The sequence below is a fragment of the Chlorocebus sabaeus genome, chromosome 10, assembly GCF_047675955.1.
Source record: "Chlorocebus sabaeus isolate Y175 chromosome 10, mChlSab1.0.hap1, whole genome shotgun sequence".
In the NCBI taxonomy this organism is placed as follows: Eukaryota; Metazoa; Chordata; class Mammalia; order Primates; family Cercopithecidae; genus Chlorocebus; species Chlorocebus sabaeus.
Genome location: NC_132913.1, coordinates 36179344 through 36200371, shown reverse-complemented (window position 1 = coordinate 36200371; position 21028 = coordinate 36179344). Strand labels below are relative to the sequence as shown.

At 41.6% G+C, this 21028-nt stretch overlaps 1 pseudogene; it reads left to right on the top strand.

Annotated features, from left to right (window-relative positions):
* The first annotated feature begins 4792 nt into the window (after positions 1-4792).
* LOC103217060 (zinc finger HIT domain-containing protein 3 pseudogene) lies at positions 4793-5287 on the top strand (annotated as a pseudogene).
* Positions 5288-21028: the final 15741 nt, after the last annotated feature.

The following is a 21028-nucleotide window of genomic DNA, read 5'->3' as shown; positions in this document are numbered from 1 at the left end:
TTTTAAATTAAGTAATTCTCAGGCTGTGGCTCAGAGACCCTTCATCTTAAATAGTCAACTTCATAATATACTGGAGAGGACAATCCAATTCTCAGTTTCCCTGAGCCCACCAGAAGATGCCCAGAACCTTGCATACACTGATTTATCTGAAGAGATCAGGATTATGTCAAGTGGACAGAGACGTGTCTGTGTGTCACTGTGTTCAGTCATCATTCATTCGTTCATCTGTTCATCCATCAGCTATTAACTGAGCAAATGGCATTTGCTGTCATTCTGTAAATTTAGATTTATTAAGTGAATCCTTTTCAAGGGAGATACCACAGGGCCTCTCATTTGAAGGGAAGTTGCAAAATAAGTTATTGCCCTCAGGCAGCTTAGAAACTAGTGGGAGTACAGAGGATGAACTTCTCAGTGATGTCTGAGAAGGCTTAATATAGGAAATGGGCTAAGTAGGATTCAAAACAATTGAAAAGGGACACCAAAAGATAGGTAACAGGCCAGGCGCCGTGGCTCACGCGTGTTAATCCCAGCACTTTGGGAGGCTGAGATGGGTGCATCACTTGAGGTCAGGAGTTTGAGACCAGCCTGACCAACCTGGTGAAACCCGGTCTCTACTCAAAATACAAAAATTAGCCGGCCATGGTGGCACGTGCCTGTAATTCCAGCTAATCTGGAGACTGAGGCAGAAGAATCACTTGAACCCAGGAGGCAGAGATTGCAGAGAGCCAGGATTGTGCCTCTGCACTCCAGCCTGGGTGACAGAGTCAGTCTCCATCTCAGGGAAAAAAAAAAAAAAAAAGATAGTTAACAGAAGAAAAAAAAGATAAATTTAACTACATAAAAATTAAAACTTTTGCACATCAAAGGATGCTATCAACAGAGTGAGAAGGCAACCCATGAAATGGGAAAAATATTTACGAATAATACATCTGATAAGGAGTTAATATACAAAATATAAAAAGAATACCTATAACTCACAACCAAAAAAAAAATTTAAAAAATGGGCAAAGGATGATGAGCTGGGCTGGATTCCATCCTGGTAGCCAAGACTAATTCTCCCTCGAGTTCTTGGGAGATGGGCCTTTGGCAAGAAGGCTGGTGTTAGTGAAGCGTGCCCGACACCACAGAAAAACCTACTTTTAAGGAAATGTAGCATCCATTGTGAACATGGAAAATTAAAGATAATTCACCATGCCTGTTGTGGCTTCAGTTCCTAAAGAACTCTACCTCAGTTCTTCACTAAAAGACCTCAATAAGAACACAGAAGTTAAACCAGAGAAAATAAGCACTAAGAGGATTACTTCCATTCAATACTTGGACCTGCAAACGTCAAAAAAGCCATTGAAGAAGCTGAAAGACTCTCTGAAAGCCTTAAACTAAGATATAAAGAAGCTGAAGTCTGGAAAAAACTTGAGGAAAAGGACAAACAGGAGGAAGCACAGTGTCTACAACAGAAAAGCCAGGAAACAGGAAGAGAGAATAGTGGCACACTGGCTAAAGGTTCTTTGGAGAATGTATTGGATTCCAAAGACAAAATCCAAAAGAGCAATGGTGAAAAGAATGAAAACTGTGAGACCAAAGAGAAAGGAGCAATCACAGCAAAGGAACTATACACAATGATGACGGATAAAAACATCAGCTTGATTATAATGGATGCTCAAAGAATGCAGGATTATCAGGATTCCTGTGTTTCACATTCCCTCAGCATTCCTGAAGAAGCCATCAGTCCAGGGTGGGTTACTGTGTAGTAAAGTAGTAAACTACACAGTTCACAGTAAGCAGTGAACTGTGCACCTTAGTAAATGTTACTACTTAGCATTCAAGCTAAATGTGATAAAGTAGTCTTTTCCTGTTAACACAGAAGTTAAACCAGAGAAAAACCAGAGGTGTTAACACAGAGTTAAACCAGAGGTGTTGTTTTAAATGTTTGCCTCTTTTTTTTTTTTTTTTTTTTTTTTTTTGGGAGGGGAAGGGGGAGGTGCGTTTTGGGAACAGAGGTTTAATAGGCAAAAGAAAGAGAAAGGAGAACAGCTGTCTCATTTTCCAGAGTGAGAGGTGCCCAAATGGGACTTCCCTAAATCTTTGCTTCTTAAAGACACACCTTACCCTTTTTGAAGCTTGAAGTTACGGATTTCCTAACTTTTGATTTGGCTGTTTTCTCCTATTTGTGGTATTTAGAATCTTATCAAAAGAGAAATGAAGTTGCCTTTTCCGTCTCTCCCCAGGTGTTTGTTGACTGATTTTTCCTATTATTTTCTGTTTATAAGCATTGAATGATATGTACCAAATTGACTAAAATTGTGAACTAATTGAATTGTTTTACATATTGAAATTCCCTATATTATCTGTGACACAAAAGTATCCAAATTCTGTATGTGTGCTTAAGTTAAAAGAGTACAGTCTGTGATGCCAGACTCTGTTCAAATAACTGTCACTTACTAGCTGCATTATTTCTAGCTAGTGACCTAACATTTCTAAATTCATGTTTCCATCTGTAAAATGGGGATAATTGTAGAACCTGTCTTACAGAGGTTTCAGGAGACTTCAGTGAGAAACGTTATATACACACGCACACTTTAGCACAGGTCCTGGCATGAGTAAGGACTTGATTTAAAATTTTTTCTTTCTTTTTTGGTAAAAAGGTCTTTAACCTATGAAATAATATAAAGTGACTTGCATGGGTATGTTGTACATTAGAAATCATGACAGTGGCAGAGCTAAACCTCCAGATACAGGGCTATTTTCACTATTTCGAGCATTCTTATACAGATCCTATTACCTCTCTGGGTCTTAGTTTAAAATTATATATCTTTTAAATTAGGTAATAAAATCTGTATAGTTCTTGGCATATTGCTTGAGAAATATTTGACCTGAGGCATAGAGTGCTTTGTAAATAAGCTATTTAAAATTTAGAGTTCTTAGGCCAGGTGTAGGCCACCTGTAATCCCAGCATTTTGGGAGGCCGAGGTGGACGGATCACTTGAGGTCAGGAGTTCCAGACCGGCCTGGCCAACGTGGTGAAACCCCATCTTTACTAAAAATACTTCAGTCGGGTGTGGTGGCACATGCCTATAATCCAGCTACTCGGGAGACTGAGGCAGGAGAATCGCGTGAACCCGGGAGGCGGAGGTTGCAGTGAGCTGAGATCCACTGAGATCCATAGTGAGTGCCACTGCACTCCAGCCTGGGCTACAGAGGGAGACTCCGTCAGAAGGAAAGAAAGAAGAAAGAGAGAAAGAGAGAGAGAGAGAGAGAGAGAGAGAGAAAAGAAAAGAAAAAAGAAAAGAACAGAAAAAAGAAAAGAAAGGAAAAAGAAAAAGAAATTAAAGCTCTTTGAGAAAAACACGGTCAAGGTGGTGGCAAGCTGTAGTCTGCCTGCTCCGGCTCCTGCTCCTGACTCACTGCTGTTGCTCTCACCGAGGAACCAGTTGGTCAGGAAGACGCGCAGCAGCCGTGGCTTTTAAAGATACTGGAAAAACACCCGTGGAGCCGGAGGTGGCAATTCACTGAATTCAAATCACTCTTTATGGGCCGCAGCATAAAATCCCTGGAGGAGGTGTGTGCTGACTTGATCAGAGGAGCAAAGGAAAAAATCTCAAAGTGAAAGGACCAGTACAAATGCCTATTAAGACTTTGAGAATCGCTACAAGAAAAACTCCTTTTGGTGAAGGTTCTAAGACATGGGATCATTTCCAGATGAGAATCCACAAGCAACTCATTGACTCAGTCCTTCTGAGATTGTTAAGCAGATTACTTCCACCAGTATTGAACCAAGAGTTTGAGGTGGAAGTCACCACTGGAGATGCTTAAGTCAACTATTTTAATAAATTGATTACTGGCTGTTAAAAAATAAAAAATGAGCAAATGACTTAAAAAGACATTTTTTCAAAAAAGGTATACAAATAGCCAATAAGCACCATAAAAAGTATGCAATATCACTAATCATCAGGAAAATGCAAATCAAAATCACAATGAGATGCCATGTCACACCCATTAGAATGGCTACTATCAAAAAAAAGAAAGAAAGAAAGAAAGAAAAGAAAAGAAGTATTGGCCCAGACATAAAGAAATCAAAACTCTTGTGCATGGTTAATGGAATGTAAAATGGTACGACTGCTATGAAAAACAGTATGGTGGTTCCTCGAAAAATTTAAAATAGAATTTCCATATGATCCAGCAATTCTACTTCTAATACCCCCAAAAAGATTGAAATCAGGTACTCAAACAGGTATCTGTACACTTGTGTTCATAGCAGCAGTATTCACAATAGCCAAAAGATGGAAGCAACCCAAATGTCCATCAGTTGATGAATAGGTAAACAAAATATGCTGTATATATGCAATGGAATACCATTCAGCCCTAAAAAGAAGTTCTAACATGCTACAACAGAGATGAACCTTGAAGACATTATGCTAAGTGAAAGTAAGCCAGTCACAGATGGGCAAATGCTGTATGATTCCACTTATATGAGGTACCTAGAGTAGTCAAGTTCATAGGGACAGGAAGCAGAATGCTGGTTGCCAAGATACAGCAGGGAGGGGAAATGAGGAGTTATTATTTAATGGGTATAAAATTTCAGTTCAGGAAGATGGAAAACATTCTAGAGACAGATGATGGTGATAACTGCGTAACAATGTAATCATAGTTAAGGCCACTGAACCGTACACTTTAAAATGGTTAAAATGGTACATTTTATGTTGTATCTGTTTTACCACAGTAAAAAAAAAAAAAAAAAAAGATAAAAAAGGAAGTAAAAAAAAAAAGATAAAAAAGGAAGTAAAAGTCTCCTTCCCCAAGACCATGGCGTCGCTGAGATGTAGCACCGTCGTCTGCATGATCTGCTTGGAGAAGCCCAAATACCGCTGTCCAGCCTGCCACGTGCCCTACTGCTCTGTAGCCTGCTTCCGGAAGCACAAAGAACAGTGCAACCCTGAAGCTCGTCCTGTTGAGAAAAAAATAAGATCAGCTCTTCCTACCAAAACCATAAAGCCTGTGGAAAACAAAGATGATGATGACTCTATAGCTGATTTTCTCAATAGTGATGAGGAAGAAGACAGAGTTTCTTCGCAGAATTTAAAGAATTTAGGGGAATCTGCAACATTAAGAAGCTTATTGCTCAATCCACACCTCAGGCAGTTGATGGTCAACCTCGATCAGGGGGAAGACAAAGCAAAGCTCATGAGAGCCTACATGCAAGAGCCCTTGTTTGTGGAGTTAGCAGACTGCTGTTTAGGAATTGTGGAGCCATCCCAGAATGAAGATTCTTAAGATGGATTATTGTGCTACTTGCTCAAACATGTGCTTGACTCCCAGAACCTGCCTGCTCCCTCTCCCAGGAGACCAGCTAGTGTGGGGGGCCCCAGGCAGCAGAGGTTTCCAGGATGCAGACTAGGTTATACAGGCCTTTACTGGCATTGATGTGGCTCATGTTTCAGGCAGACGTGGGGCCCTTAAGGTGGCAAGTCCTTTATGGAGAAAAAACTTGACATTCAGATGGTTGTTTTTAAATGTTCTACTTTTGGTACAGTTGATAGACCTCATAAATGATATCAAGCTTTACACTTCATATGGAGTTAAACTTGGTCAGTGTTACTAAATAAAATCAGGATGTGATTCTACTGTACATTGCATTATTCATAATTGTTTGAAATTACATTAAATAAATCAACTTATTAAATAAAAAAAAAAGGAAGTAAAAAGCCGAAAAGAGGTGTTTTGGTCATTGAGATGATGAGTTCCCCACTTCTCCTCTTGTATAGGAAGAATGTGGTTTGGAGAGTTGTCCCAACATCCAAGAATGGGTCTTGATTAGCCTCAGTCAAACGTGACCACCCTATTCTTTTTCCCAATGATTGGTTCAGGGATGAGCAAGAGAAATGTCAAGGAGACAAAATAAAAAGTTTGCCAAATTTGTGGAAAGAAATTATGTTACTCTACCTTTCCATCTCTGGCTGGAGGGAAATATCCAGCTCCAATTGCTATTGGAAATATTCTCTGACTTCTTGGAAAACTAGACCAGAGATGAAGTCAAAGATGCATATGACAAAACCATGAGGCCAAAAAACCTGGGTCCTTGGTGACATGATTAAGCCACTGGGATCCACCAAAACCAAAGCCCACTGTGCTCTACACTTCTTGTTCATGAGTCAATAAATTTGCCTGTTCTTTAAATCTTGAAGGTGGGGGACAGCAAGAGTCACAGTGCAGGGATTGGGTTAAGTTTATGTGCCCAAAAACAGTGAGGAAACCTGAGTAACTAGAGTGGAATTAATAAGCAATTCAGTCAAAAGGCAATTTGGAATCCAATCATGCAAAAAACTTGATGGTCAAGCGAAGGATTTTTATCATTGGACTAACCTGGAATCATCTTTGGACACAAAGCAAATCAAATAATTGTGGCAATTAGTTGGTGCTGTTGATCTTAGACTTTCTAGATCTGCATGGTCCAAGACAATAGCTACTAGCCACAAATAGCTACTGAGTACTTGAAATGGGACGAGTATGACTGAGAAACTGAATTTTTTCATTTTATTTCATTTAATTAATTAAAATTAAAATTTAGAAGCTGATACCTAATTCAGTTATTAGAAACTTTTAAGTGTGTTTGGAAAAACTTGGTAAATCCACATTTTCAATTGTAAATTTTATAAAATCTAAACACAGATCAAGTATTTCTAATAAAAATTTAATGTCCATAACAAAATGGGCTATCAGTGTAAAATACAAGCAGGACTTTGAAGACAGTGTGAAAATGACTGTAAAATATTTCATTGATAATTATTTTTGTTGGTTACATGTTGAAATGGAAATGCTTTGGATATACTGGGTTGAATAAAATATATTAAATAATCGAATAAAACATCACCTGTGTTTCTTTTTCCTTTTTAAAATTGACTTCCAGAAACGTTTGAATTACATATGTAGCTCATGAGATATTTTTATTGAACAGCACTGATCTAGATGGCACTGTCAATTCAACATTTATTGTTCCATAAATAAGATCCAGAAAATGTACTGATGAGGAGTATTGTGTCTTGTGGATGATCCTGGACCCTTGGACTCTGGGAAAAGTGAAAAATGGAATCCAGTTTTGAGGATTTTCCCCCATGATAAAGTTTCCTCCAGTGAAGTCTCTGCACCCCTCAGTCTGTCAGTGGTGCTTGAAGGAATTACAGCCCAAGGCAGAGACAAAAACAGTCTCCTGCCCCACCAGCTCCTGGCTGAGATGGACATGGCGGCAGCACCAGCAGCAACAGCAGCATCCTGTTGCAGGAGGACCAGAATCCCAGAGATGCAGCAGTGATGAGATCAGATAGAGTAGCCATCCCACCGCAAAGCTGAAAAAGGGTTTAGAATACAACCACAGAGGAGAGGTGGGCTTCCCTTGGGAGGATGTGAGACCAACGCTTCTTCCCCCGAACATGTTAGAGGAAGGTGATCCTGAAAGGGAAAGGGAAAGGGAAAGGCAAACCTGCTGTTATACAGAGAAAGTCCACGGGAGTCACCCAACTCTCCTGCTCAGCACTCCCCTCCACAAAGCCCTGCAGTCCTCAGCATGCTCCAGACAGTCTACGTGTGCTATCGACTCACACTCTAAAATGCCCTGTGGATTTCCTCTCACCTGTCTGCCTCTCTAAATCTTAACTATCCCTCAAGATTCTACCAAACTTTCTACAAAATCTTCCCGATTACAGAGGTTTCCATCTGGGGTAATGAGAAAGTGCTGGAACTAGATAGAGGTGATGGTTGCATCATGTTGGGAATGGACTTAATGCCGCTGAATTGTGCACCTTAAGGTGGTTAAATGGTAAATTTTATATTGTGTGTATTTTACCACAATTTTTAAAAAAATAGAATTTAAAGGAACCTTTCTGAACAGCTCTAGCCCACAGGGCTCTCTTTCTTCTCAAGTCATCAGTCCCTCTGACTCAGCACCTGATGTCTGCCTGCCCTGCAATCACTTTCATATTGTCCGATACTCTTCTCTAGTTCTTTTCACCTCACAGTATTCTTCTTCATGCTGTGTGTGTGTGTGTGTGTGTGTGTGTGTGTGTGTGTGTGTCTTGCTTCTTTATGTTGTGGGTATCATATCTTATTTACATGCTTGATAAATACTTTCTGAATGATCAATCCATATCCATCACAATCATGATAATGGCAAAGACAAATGAATCAGTAACGAACCTGAAAGAAATGATGTTGCATCGCAGATGGAGCCTTTGGTTCAGGATCCTTTATTTTTCATTCCAGGTCAGCTGCTAACAAATGTTGTGACTTTGGAAAATGTACTCAACTTCTCTGACTATTTATTTTTTTACCCCATCTGTTGAAACGGTGCTAAAAATATTATCTACTCTGGATAAGTGAGAATGAAAAGAGAAATATTTGAGAAAATGCACTGGAAATAAAGTCTGGAAGAGGCTGTAAAGAGATTAAAAGAACCATTCCCCTACCCCCACCAAGAAAACACGAGAAAAGAAAACAAAAATTCTATATTAATATGAAATTACATGATTATTCCAAGGTCTGGCATAATGCCAGGCGGAAAGGAGCAACTCAATAAATCTTCGATACATTCATTTTTCATTCCATTGTTTTAACAAATGTGGATTCTCGGTTGCAGAAATGAATCCCTGAGGGTCTCAGTAAATGAACCATCTGCTTTGGGGAATGATGACGTCTTTCTACCTTGATTTGTGCTCATAGTTAAATTAACAGGTGTAGTAAGCTCTACAAGGAAGGCACCTACCTGCCCCCTCTCCTTCCTGACCTGCAAGGCCTCCTCGCAGCAAAGATTTGCAGGTCCTTCGAGCATGGTTAATGAACTGGGAAAGTCACTAGACAGCGCAGGGTAAGGGTCTCAAACCTGAAGTTCCCGGCCATGATTTATTCAGCCGTCTCCACCAGTAACACTTCCTCAGCTCTAAAAGCTTCATTGTGAAGATGAAACACAAAATAGAGAATTACCTAGATCACTCAGGCAACAATGAACAGTCTTGAACTTGCTTGAACCTGGTAGAAATCAAGGCCAAAGCATGTGAATTTTTCCCACCCTTTTCTCCCCCTGAGTTTTCAGACTCATTTTCCAAGCACTGTTTCCCTCTATTCAGCCCATTCCTGGAGAGCCATCTCTGTACCGGTCTCTACTGCCAGTAAGAAGTGTAAATTGAAGCAATTATCTGGATTGTTCAAGGGAAAAAAAGCCTCAGACATTCTTCTGCCTGAGTAATCTGGGTAATTGCTTCAATTTTCACATCAGCTCCCCATCTTCGGCAGCCTCTGGGATGGCCATTTAACTCAAACCCTGGGGTTTGCAGGTTACCATGTGGGTCTAATCATTTCTGATTGCCGGGGCCCAGCGCCATTCCTATAAGTACAAAAAAAAAATCTGACCCTAGTGAAGATTAAAAATCAAATGAGCAGATAAAAAATATTTTTAAAGATGTTTAAAAAATCCCTTTAAAACTTGCAGAAATAATCTGTTGCCATGGAGTAGGAAATGTGGATGTCTCTCAAAAGTTGTCGCCTCAGTTCAAAACGGCCAGATAACCGAGCCTCAGTGGGGAAGAAGTAAAGATTATCACATCCCTTTAGCATGACGTTAGCTGATCGGAAAGAAAAAGCCCTTTCTCTTCCAGGAGAGCTGACACATTGACTGAGATTCATGTTACTAGATTAAACCTCCAGTTTAGTATTAATTCTCACTGAAAAAAAAGTCAGGGCTATGGAAAATAAGATGGCAAACCATTGAGTCTAAGGAGGGAGAGGAAAGGAGGGAGAAGAGCCAAGCTCTGTGTCCTGGTGGTAGGGTGAGGGCACCTGTGAATGAGCATTGGCAGTCTCAGGGCAGCATGCGGGCACCAGGCACTGGGCCCGGTGAGGAGCTGAGATACAGGAGGCAAAGGGCTTCAAAGTCCCCTGTCTGCCTCAGGGCTGACCCCGCGTGACCTGCCTGTCAGCTATTACCTCGTCTTCCAGAAACTCTGTCTGACTCATTCATGCCCCATTTGAATACAGAATTCAACATTGGTAGCTCTTCTAAACATGCACTTGCAGGGCTGTATTAAGAAGTCATGTAAACGTTACTAAAATGCACTGAGAAACACAGATGAGGGATTTCTACTGCACACCTGTAGTCTCCAGAGTCCCATCCCCATCATGCAGCCACAGAAAGTCCCTTTCTCTCCTGACATTCCACGTGGCTCTTCTCTCCCACATCCTGACTTCCCCTGGACTCTTCCTCCCAGATGCAGACAGAGCCAGTCCACGTATCCCAGCTCTGTCCCAGGTTGCAGCCCCAAACCTATCACTGTGCTCAGCAAAACTAAAGGGTATCCTCTAGTCACCAGCTCCATCCTCCTCAGAAGTTGTGGGAAGGAAGAATGAATAGTAACGTTTTCCATTACCCACAATGGCAATACACAGCCGCATCCTTAGCAAATCAGTTCCTTGTATATACGTTCAATAAAGACACTTGAGACTTCCAAAGTTGATGGGGTTCCCTATAGAGATTTCCCTTTACTTTTAAAAGCAGTAAATGGAATGGGCTTTTCTTCAACAGAAGTGAAAGAAAAATACCCAAAGACTAGAAGAACTAAATGCTTGTATTAGTTATTGCCATGTAACAAATTACTCCAACACTTTGCAGCTTAAAACAACATTTGTTATTTCATATCAGGTCAGGAATCTGGGCACCATGTTTCTAGGTCCTGTGGCTCAGGTTCTCTCTCATGCCGCCAGGGCTGCTGTCATCTCAAGGCTCAGCAGGGGAAGGATCCGCTTCCAAGGTCACTCATGTGGTTGTTGGCAGGATTCAGTTCCTCACTGGGGTTTGGCCAGAAGCTGCCCTCCATTCTTCATCACGTGGGCCTCATACAGCTGTAGGCATCACCAGCAACAAGTAAGAAAGAGGGAAGAGTGGTAAATGGCCTTGTTGAGCGAGCATCTGGAGGTATTCCAGTGGCTGAATGTGATTGGCGATTTGCAGCATCCTCGCATCCTCCAAGAGGTCAAAATGCAAATCTTCCTGAAAACCCTGCCCAGCAAGACCATCTCCCTGGAGGTGGAGCCCAGTGACCTCCTCCAAAATGTGAAGGCCAAGATCCAGGATAAAGAAGGCATCCCCCACTGACCAGCAGAGTCTCATCTTTGTAGGCAAGCGGCTAGAAGATAGCTGCACTCTTTCTGACTACAACATTCAGAAAGAGTCAGCCCTGCACCTCTTCCTCCATCTGAGGGGTGGCTATTAATTCTTCAGTCTTGCATTCGTAGTGACCAGTGATGGCACTAGTCTGCACTAAAGCCATTTGCCCCAATTTAAGTTTATAAATTACCAGTTTCAGTAATAGCTGAACCTGCTCAAAATGTTAATCAGGGTTTTGTTGCCTGGTTAAAAAAAAAAAAAAAAAAAAAAGAAGAGGGAATAAGACAGAAACCACAGTTCTTCATAGCTTAATCTCATCCATCATTTTTGCCATATTCCATTGATTAGAAGCAAGTCACTGGTCTAGCACACATTCAGAGGGAAAGGGTTACACAAGGGTATGAACAATAAGAGTCATGTATCATCCGGGGCATCTTAAAAAGCTGCCTGCCACAGCAGCCAACAAATGAATTAGTTGTTCCTTCTGGATCACTTACACTGAAATAGAACAGAGAGTAGAGTCAAGGGATACAACTTTGGAAACAAAATAAATCCTTCCCTCAAAAAGCCTCAGTCTAGCTGGAAGATAAGCTATAGAAAAATTAAAAGAGAAATAACAGCCATTCTAAGCAAAAACCCAAGACAGCAACCATCAAAGGAAAAAAGCAATATATTATACCTCCTAAAAATATAAAGTTCTATACATCAAAAACTGTATGCAATAGCAAAATAAGACAATCAGTTAAGGAAGGTTTCTGCAACGTGTGTGACAAAGAGTTGATATCTTTAACAAAGAATTATCGGCCGGGTGTGGTGGCTCACGCCTGTAATCCCAGCACTTTGGGAGGCTGAGGCAGGTGGATCACAAAAGTCAGGAGATCGAGATCATCCTGACCAATATGGTGAAACCCCATCTCTACTAAAAATACAAAAATTACCTGGGCTACTCTGGAGGCCGAGGCAGGAGAATCGCTTGAACCTGGGAGGCAGAGGTTGCAGTGAGCTGGGATCACCCCACTCCACTCCAGCCTGGTAACAGAGCAAGACTTTGTCTCAAAAAAAAAAAAAAAAAAAAAAAAAAAGAATTCTCACAAGAAAAATGACAGTTGTAAATTCACTGTAGAAAAACTAGCCAAGACCATTAAAACACAATACATAAAAGACTTATCCTGAAGTACATGAATAACTATTCAGCCTCATTAGTAACCAAAGGAATACCTATTCCATTGGCAAAGATTACAAAGAATAGTGCTTGATGTTCTAAAGTATACCAGGAAGGCAGCCTTCTCTTACCTTATGGTAGGGGCATATGTTTGTAAAATTTTTCTGAGAGGGCAACATAAATCAAAATCCTGAAAAACATACAGGTACAGACTTCTTGCCCAAAATGGCAAAGGGACAAGGTATGCAAGCACTTGTTCTCTCAGGGTTAAAGAAGTACAAAGTTGTGTGGAGACATCTGGGGAGTAAAATTGAAAAATCACTGAGAGCCTTAAACAGCAGGTCACAGTGTATAGGTGGCCTTCAGCCAGCAGCGGGAAGTCACTAAAAGTTTGTACATAGAAGAGTACTCAGGTAAATGAAGATTACTAAGCACAGTTAGAAACACCAATGGGATTGGAAATTCAAGGACAGAATTGTAGAGACTCATCACTCTTTCCATGGGATCTCAGACTCTCCCCCTTTGACTCACTGTCCAGCAAAGCCAAGCAGGTAGAGCTTCTTACTGATTGGAGACTTGGGTGAATAGCTCCAACTTTTTGAGCTCCTTTGATCTTTGATATTTGAGACCCATTGGCTTTCAAGCCAGAGACAGCACCCCCCACAGGGCATGGAACTGGTATACCACGAATGGCAGCAAGGGAGGGGCATAATCCGGATGTATTGGGTTGTAAACAACAGAAATATACTTAGGCTAGCTAAAGCAAAAAACAGAGAGGATTTAATTATAATTCTTGAAGAAATAAGGTTGGACTACAGCTGAGCTCAGGAAAAAAAAAAAAAAAAAGACCGATAATTATCCCCTTGGAGAATTATCAGAGAGCACGTGCACTCTTTCTTTCTCTCTCAGTTTCAGTTTTACTTCTGGACTCTGATGGACTCAGCCCAGGTCAGGTGCCTCTGTTGGACAAAGGAACTCTGACCAAGAGCAAAATTGTGTTCAGCAATTATGGCTGTCATAAGTACTCCTTTAACCAAATGAATTGGGCTGGGGGAGGGTGGGCAGGCAGGTCCAGAAAAGGGAAAACAACCACAGTGTTGCTATGAACGAAACTTGGGGATTAGTGGAGGCATGAAAGAGACCTCATCCTTTCCCCTGTGGAATTCTTCCCGAAACAGATGCTGATGCAGCAATGTTCAATACTGTGTGTCCTCCATATCACTCATTTCATATTCAATTCTACCAGAGCCAAATGCCCCTACTTTCTATTCCTCCCTGCCAATTCCCTACCTCCCAAAGACACACACAAATTACTTACTGACAGCCAGTAACATCCAGATCTCATAGAACATTAATATGGCCGTTGGCCAGCCTGCCACCAACAGCCTCTGCTTTGGAAGCCAGCTGACCACTTGGCCCCACTGCACAGCAGATGGCTTGGAACTCTGAACATGACTTTAGTTTTCCTTAAATGACCCATTCCCTTATTTATTTATTTATTTATTTATTTATTTGTTTATTTATTTATTGAGACAAGGTCTCATTGCCCGGAATGGAGTGAAGTGGCACAATCACAGCTCATTGTCTTGCCTCAGCCTCCCAGGTAGCTGGGACTACAGGCATGTGCCACCACACCTGGCTAATATTTTGTATCTTTTTTTTTTTTTTTTTTTTTTTGAGATGGAGTCTTGCTCTGTCACCCAGGCTGGAGTGCAGTGGCAGGATTTTGGCTCACTGAAAGCTCTGCCTCCCGGGTTCACGCCATTCTCCTGCCTCAGCCTCCCAAGCAGCTGGGACTACAGGTGCCTGCCACCATGCCTGGCTAATTTTTTGTATTTTTAGTAGAGACAGGGTTTCACCGTGGTCTCAATCTCCTGACCTCATGATCCACCCGCCTCGGCGTCCCAAAGTGCTGGGATTACAGGCATGAGCCACTGTGCCCAGCCTAATTTTTTGTACCTTTAGTAGAGATGGGTTTTCACCATGTTGGCCAGGCTGGTCTTGAACTCCTGGCCTCAAGTGATCTGCCTCCCAAAGTGCTGGGATTACAGGCTTGAGCCTCTGTGCCCAGGCTGACCCGTTCCCTTTTAAGAGGAGAGGGAGTAATTGAATTACCAATGAATTAATTGGATAAGACATTCTAACTCAGAAAAGAGATGAATTGGTATAAATAATACTTAAAAAGCCCAATCCTTTCATAAATAGTGAAGCTTCCAGACTCTGCTAATACAAGCATATACTTGTGGGCAGGGCCACAGCTTGAACCCACTTGGCAAACAATTCCCCAGCCCTATTTGAAGGACTTATTACTCCTACAATACACAGATTGGCAACATTCAGCCTCTTCATTCTGGTTAGTGAAAACCAACTGTTTGTGCTGTTTCCTTGTCCATTTTTACTGGCATGCATCTGGGTACCTCAGCAAAATGCTAGCACCAGCCTCAAAACTTAAATCCTACGTTCTGTTTTACTCTGTTTAATCCATGCCATAAGGACTCAGTTTACATATACAAACATATATAAACACATCTCAAATAAATATCGTTTTAGTGTTTCCAAAAATGTATTCACTCATTTACTCATTCATTCCACAGATACCTATAAAGTGCCTACTAAGTACCAGACACATTCTAGAGGCAGGGAATGCAACACTGACAAGACAGACATGGTCCAAGCCCTCATGTGACTTTCATTCTACTGGAGGAGGTAAACAATGAACAAATAAGCACATGACATAGTATGTCAAGCAGCAATAAATGTCATGAAGAAAAGTAAAGAAAGGTGAAAGACTAGAGAGGATGGAAGGTAGCATTCTAGTTCAGGTGGTCAGGAATCAAAGGAAATTTGGAGGTATGATTCAATCCTTAAACTCTAACAAAAGAAAGGTAGGAAAAAGGTACACAGACACATACAAATTTTTTTGAGAAAGAAAAAGAAGGAACAGAGAAAGGATATTTGTTAGCTATTGTGGTGTAATGAACCACTCCAAAATTCAGTGTCCTGAAACAACCATTTTTTTGTTCTCACCAATTCATGGGTCAGCTGGGCAGTTCTGCTGAAGCAGCCCCGGCTAAGGTGACCTTGGCTGGGCTCACTCACATTTTAGGGGATTGGCTGGCCCGTCAGCTTGTTCTCAGATGGTCTTGGCTCTTCTCCACATGTCTCTCACATCACTCAATGAGGCTGGCCCAGGTGTGTTCCCATGGCAAGGTAGAGGTGCAGGAGTGAACAGGCCCAAGTGTGCAGGAGATCAAGTGGAAATGTGCATGTACCATTCACACCTCTGCTTTGCATTTGCTGACATTGCCCAAATCAAGGCACAAAGTTTTAGGGCAAAGAATGTTGTTATGGAGTAAATTATGTTCCCCCTCTAAAATTAATATGTTGAAGCCCTAATCTTCAAGCCATGGGAGATAATTGAGGTTAAATGAGTTAAGGGTAGGGCCCTAATCTAATAGGGCTGTGGCTTTATAAGAAGAAACCTCCCTCTCTCTCTCCCTGCCATATGATTCAATACCAATTAATTCATTGGTAATTTAATTACTGCCTCTCCTCTTAAAAGGGAATGGGTCAGGCTGAGCATGCAGTGAGCTGGCACCATCTCGAAGCCAGGAAGAGGGCCCTCCCCAGAAACTAACCATGCTGGCACCTTGACCTTGGACTTCCAGCCTCCTGAACTATAAGAAGATAACTTCCTGCGGTTTAAGCCACCCAGTCCAAAATATTTTGTTATGTCAATTTGAGCAGACTAAGACAGGTATGGACTCATGGACACCATTTATAAGAGGCATCCATGAAACTATGTACCGAAGGAAGGAAGGAAGGAAGGAAGGAAGGAAGGAAGGAAGGAAGGAAGGAAGGAAGGAAGGAAGGAAGGAAGGAAGGAAAAAGGAAGGAAGAAAAAGGAAGAAAAAGGAAGGAAGAAATGAAAAAGGAAGGAAGGAAGGAAAAAGGAAGGGGTAGTGGGGAGGTGTTTGTGTGAAAGGTTCTGGTTCTGCCTGCAGTACTCTTCCTATCTCAAAATTTCATGCAAGCCTTAGTAATAGATTTTTTTTTTTTTTTTTTTTTTTTTTTTTTTTTTTTTGAGACTGAGTCTCATTCTGTTACCAGGCTGGAGTGCAGTGGTGTGATCTCAGCTCACTGCAACCTCTCCCTCCCGGGTTCAAGCAATTCTCCTGCCTCAGCCTCCCAAGTAGCTGGGATTACAGGCACATGCCACCACACCCAGCTAATTTTTGTATTTTTAGTAGTGATGGGGTTTCACCATGTTGGCCAGGATGGTCTCAATCTCTTGACATCGTGATCCGCCCACCTCGGACTCCCAAAGTGCTAGGATTACAGGCATGAGCCACCACGCCCAGCTAGATTTTTTTTAAATATGTCTTTTTTTTTTTTTTTTTTAACTTTTAAGTTCAGGGGTACAGGTGCATGTAAACTTTAAAATTTAACTTTTAAATTCAGGGGTGCAGGTGCATAAGTAAACTTGTGCCATGGGCATTTGTTGTACAGATTATTTCATCACCCAGGTTAAACCTAGTACCCATAAGTTATTTTTCCTGATTCTCTCCTTCCTCCCATTCTCCACCCTCTGAAATGTCCCAGTGTGTATTGTTTCCCTCTATGTGTTCATGTGTTCTCATCATTTAGCTCCAATTTATAAGTGAGAATATGCAATGTTTGGTTTTCTGTTCCTGCATAACTTTGCTAAGGATAATGTCCTTCAGCTCCATCCGTGTTCCTGCAAAGGACATGATCTCATTCTTCTGTATGGTTGCATAGTATTCTATGGTATATATGTGCCACATTGTCTCTATTCAGTCTACCACTGATGAACATTTAGGTTGACTTAGGTCTTTAGTATTGTGAATAGTGCTGTGATGAACATACGTGAGGATGTGTCTTTATGATAGAATGATTGATATTCCTTTGGGTATATACCCAGTAATGGGATTGCTGGGTCAGATGGTATTTCTGCTTTTAGGCCTTTGAGGAATCACCACACTGTTTTCCACAATGGTTGAAGTAATTTACATTCCCACCAACAGTGTATAAGTGTTTCTTTTTTGTCCACAACCTCGCCAGCACCTGTTTTTTGTTTTTACTACTTAATAATAGCCATTCTGACTGGCATGAGATGGTATCACATTATGGTCTTGACTTGCATTTCTCTAATGATTGGTGATGTTGAGCTTTTTTCATATACTTATTGGCCACATGTATCTTCTTTTGAGAAGTGTCAGTTCATATTCTTTGCCCACTTTTCAATAGAGTTTTTTTTTCCTTGTAAATTTGTTTAAGTTCCCTATAAATGCTGGATATTAGACCTTTATCAGATGCATAGTTTGCAAAATTTTTCTCCCATTCTGTAGGTTTTCTGTCTATTCTGTTGATAGTTTCTTTTGCTGTGCAGAAGCTCTCTAGCTTAATTAAATCCCATTTGTCTAATTTTTAGACAAAATTTTGGAGAATATTAGATCCCAATTTTTGCTTTTGTTGCAATTGCTTTTGGTGTCTTCATTATGAAATCTTTGCCTATTCCTGTGTCCAGAATGGTATTGCCTAGGTTGTCTTCCAGGGTTTTTATATATTTAGTTTTCATATTTAAGTCTTTAATCCATCTTGAGTTAATTTTTGTATATGATGTAAGGAAGGGGTCCAACTTCAGTCTTCCACATATGGCAAGCCAGCTATCCCAGCTCCAATTATTGAATAGGGAGTGCTTTCCCCATTGCTTGTTTTTGTCAGATTTGTCAAATATCAGATAGTTGTAGGTGTGTGGCTTTAGTTCTGGGCTCTTTATTCCGTTCTATTAGTCTATATGTCAGTTTTCATACCAGTACCATGCTGTTTGGGTTACTGTAGCCCTGTAGCATAGTTTAAAGTCAGGTAACATGATGTCTTTAGCTTTGTTCTTTTGCTTAGGACTTCTTTAGCTATTTAAGCTCTTTTTTGGTTGCATATGAATTTTTTAAATAGTTTTTTCTAGTTCTGTGAGGAATCTCAATGGTATTTTAAAAATAATAGCATTAAATCTATAAATTGCCTTGGGCAGTATGGACATTTTAACAATATTGATTCTTCCTATCCATGAACATGAAATGTTTTTCCTTTTGTTTGCATCCTGATTTCTTTGAGCAGTGTTTTGTAGTCCTCATTGTAGAAATCTTTCACCTCCTTGATTAGCTGTATTCCTACTATTTTATTCTTTTTGTGGCAATTATGAACGGAATTGTGTTCCTGATTTGGCTTTTGGCTTGACTATTGTTGGTGTATAGGAATGATAGTGATTTTTGTGCATCAATTTTTTTTAATTCTGAGACTTTGCTGAAGTTGTTTATCAGGTTAAGGAGTTTTTGGGCCAAGACTATGGAGTTTTCTATATATAGGATCATGTCGTCTGCAAACAGGGATAATTTGCCTTCCTCTCTTCCTATTTGGATGTGCTTTCTTTCTCTTGCCTGACTGCTCTGGCCAGGGCTTCCAATACTATATTGAATAGGAGTGGGAAGACAGAGCATCAAAAGTTGTCTTCTCATTTAATAGAATTTGAGGATACCTATAGGCTTCCCTGCCCTAAAATATACATACAAATATAAATTGACTCTAAAAAGCCACTTTAATGTGCTTTGACTCAAGTTATTGCAAGATCCTATTCAAAAGAAAATGTGCCTTCACTCATCTAATAAGATTGAGCACAAGACTCTACCCTAGGAAATTATACCACATTTCTCTAAGGACTCTTCCAATTCAGAAAAATAAATTATATTCTTGCTACCATGGGAGCTACTAAGGTAAGCAAGACATGATTCCTGCCTTCCTGGAGTTTACCATCTAGTTCAGGAACAAAGATGGGAAAAATTATAAGTGTTCATCTCTGAGATGAATTTTGTGCTTTCCTACGTACATCTGGAGAAGTGGACCTGTGGCAGTCACAGGGTAAAGCCATAACCTTGCAGGAAACTTGCAGGGTGCCCCCTGGAAGTGGTGGAGTTGGGAGGCATACATGTCTACTGTGAGCACCCTGGAAAGGGAGGTGAGCCTTGGGCAGGTGGGAGAAAGTTCCAGCTTCTCCCTGGGCCTCTCTAAAAGCCCAAACTTCAAGGGTCCAGTGGCAATGGGACTTGAGAGACTGAGGCCCTGTTGTTGTAAGCCCCTATTGAACCCAAAGCCCAAAGGCTCCCCCTACTTTTCTCCAGGCATTATAAGGAAGGAAGGAAGGCTAACGAGTGAGTATTGGCATCAGGAGAGCCAGCTCACCCAGGAGTGGCAGTGTATGCCTGAGTGTCCCAGGGAAAGCTACGAGCGGGCTTCCTCAGCTCTGGGCCCTGGCAGAGTGGCTTCCATATATGCCCACTCTGTGGCACTCCCTCCATACCTGCCAGACTGCAGGAACCCACTTGGCCACAGGTGCTTCCCATGCTGTTTGCACTTGCCAGTCTTACATCTCCAGGGAAAGCTTTACAGGGAGGCTAGAGGTGCATGAGGTGGACAAGGCAATGTGTCTTAGGTTGGGCTCCCTAGCAGCAAAGGCTGAGAAGGAGATTCCTTCAGAGATATCTATTGGAGAGTCAGGGAAGCAGGAGTGTGGGAGAGGGCAGGGAGGGTGTGGGCTCTCCAGGAGGCCCAGGAGGAAGCTACCCTCTGTGTTAGTCCATCTGTGCTGCTGAAACACAGTATCACAGACTCAGTAATTCACAAGGAACAGAAATTCATTTCTTAGAGTTGTGGAGGCTAGGAAGTCCAAGATCAAGGCACTGGCAGGTTTTGTGTCTGGTGAGGGCCTTCTTGCTGTGTCCCAACATGACAGAAGGGATGGAAGGGCAAAGAAAGGGGGGTGAATGCTGTGTCCTCATGTGGAAGAAGTGCGAGAGGGTGATCCCTTCAACCTTGAGCTCTTTCACAGGCACTAATCCATTTATGAGGGCACAACCCTTATGACTTCATCATGTCCCAAAGGCCCCATCTCTTAATACTACCACTATGGGGATTAAGTCTCAACACGTGAATTTTGGAGGGGACACATTCAAACCATAGCAACCTCCTTGAGGCCAAGTGATGGCTTTCTGTACCCCTGTGTCAGTCAGTCATGGACTATGTGCTGCCCCCTCCCAGGTGGGATACTTCATTCTATGCTCTTTGGAGGGGGACAATTCTCTAGAGAAGGGAGTGGCTAGGAGCTGTTAACAGCCAATGCTCCCAGAAGCTGAGGGAGAGGTGGCCAGGCTGGGAAAGGCCGTCTGGGTGGGGCACAATGACATCCGCAATGGTGGGACATGCTTGGCAGAGAAAAGGACCCACATGTGTAAGGAGCATGGCATATTCAGAACTCAGTGCTGCTGGGGTGTAAATTGCAAGGGTCTCAGTGAGCACCAAGTGAGATGACACAGGTGAAAATACCGTACACCTATAAGACATCAGTTAGATGTCCCATATCTGTACTTTTCACACGGTTGATGCACAGGGCCAAGTGAGGCATAGCGGACATAAAATATTACTGTATATAAGCTAGAAAATCACTATGTAAGTGCTAATTATTTAAGATAGGTTTTTGAATGAGTACATTCAACAAGCATTTATGGATTATGTACTGTATGCTAGGCTCTGTACTGGGCACGAGGGATATGGCAGAAACTAATACGGCCTTGCTCCATGCCCTTCTGGAGCTGATGGCCCAGTGAGGGAAAGAGGCATTACACAATGACACAAATATCTGGAGGAGTGGA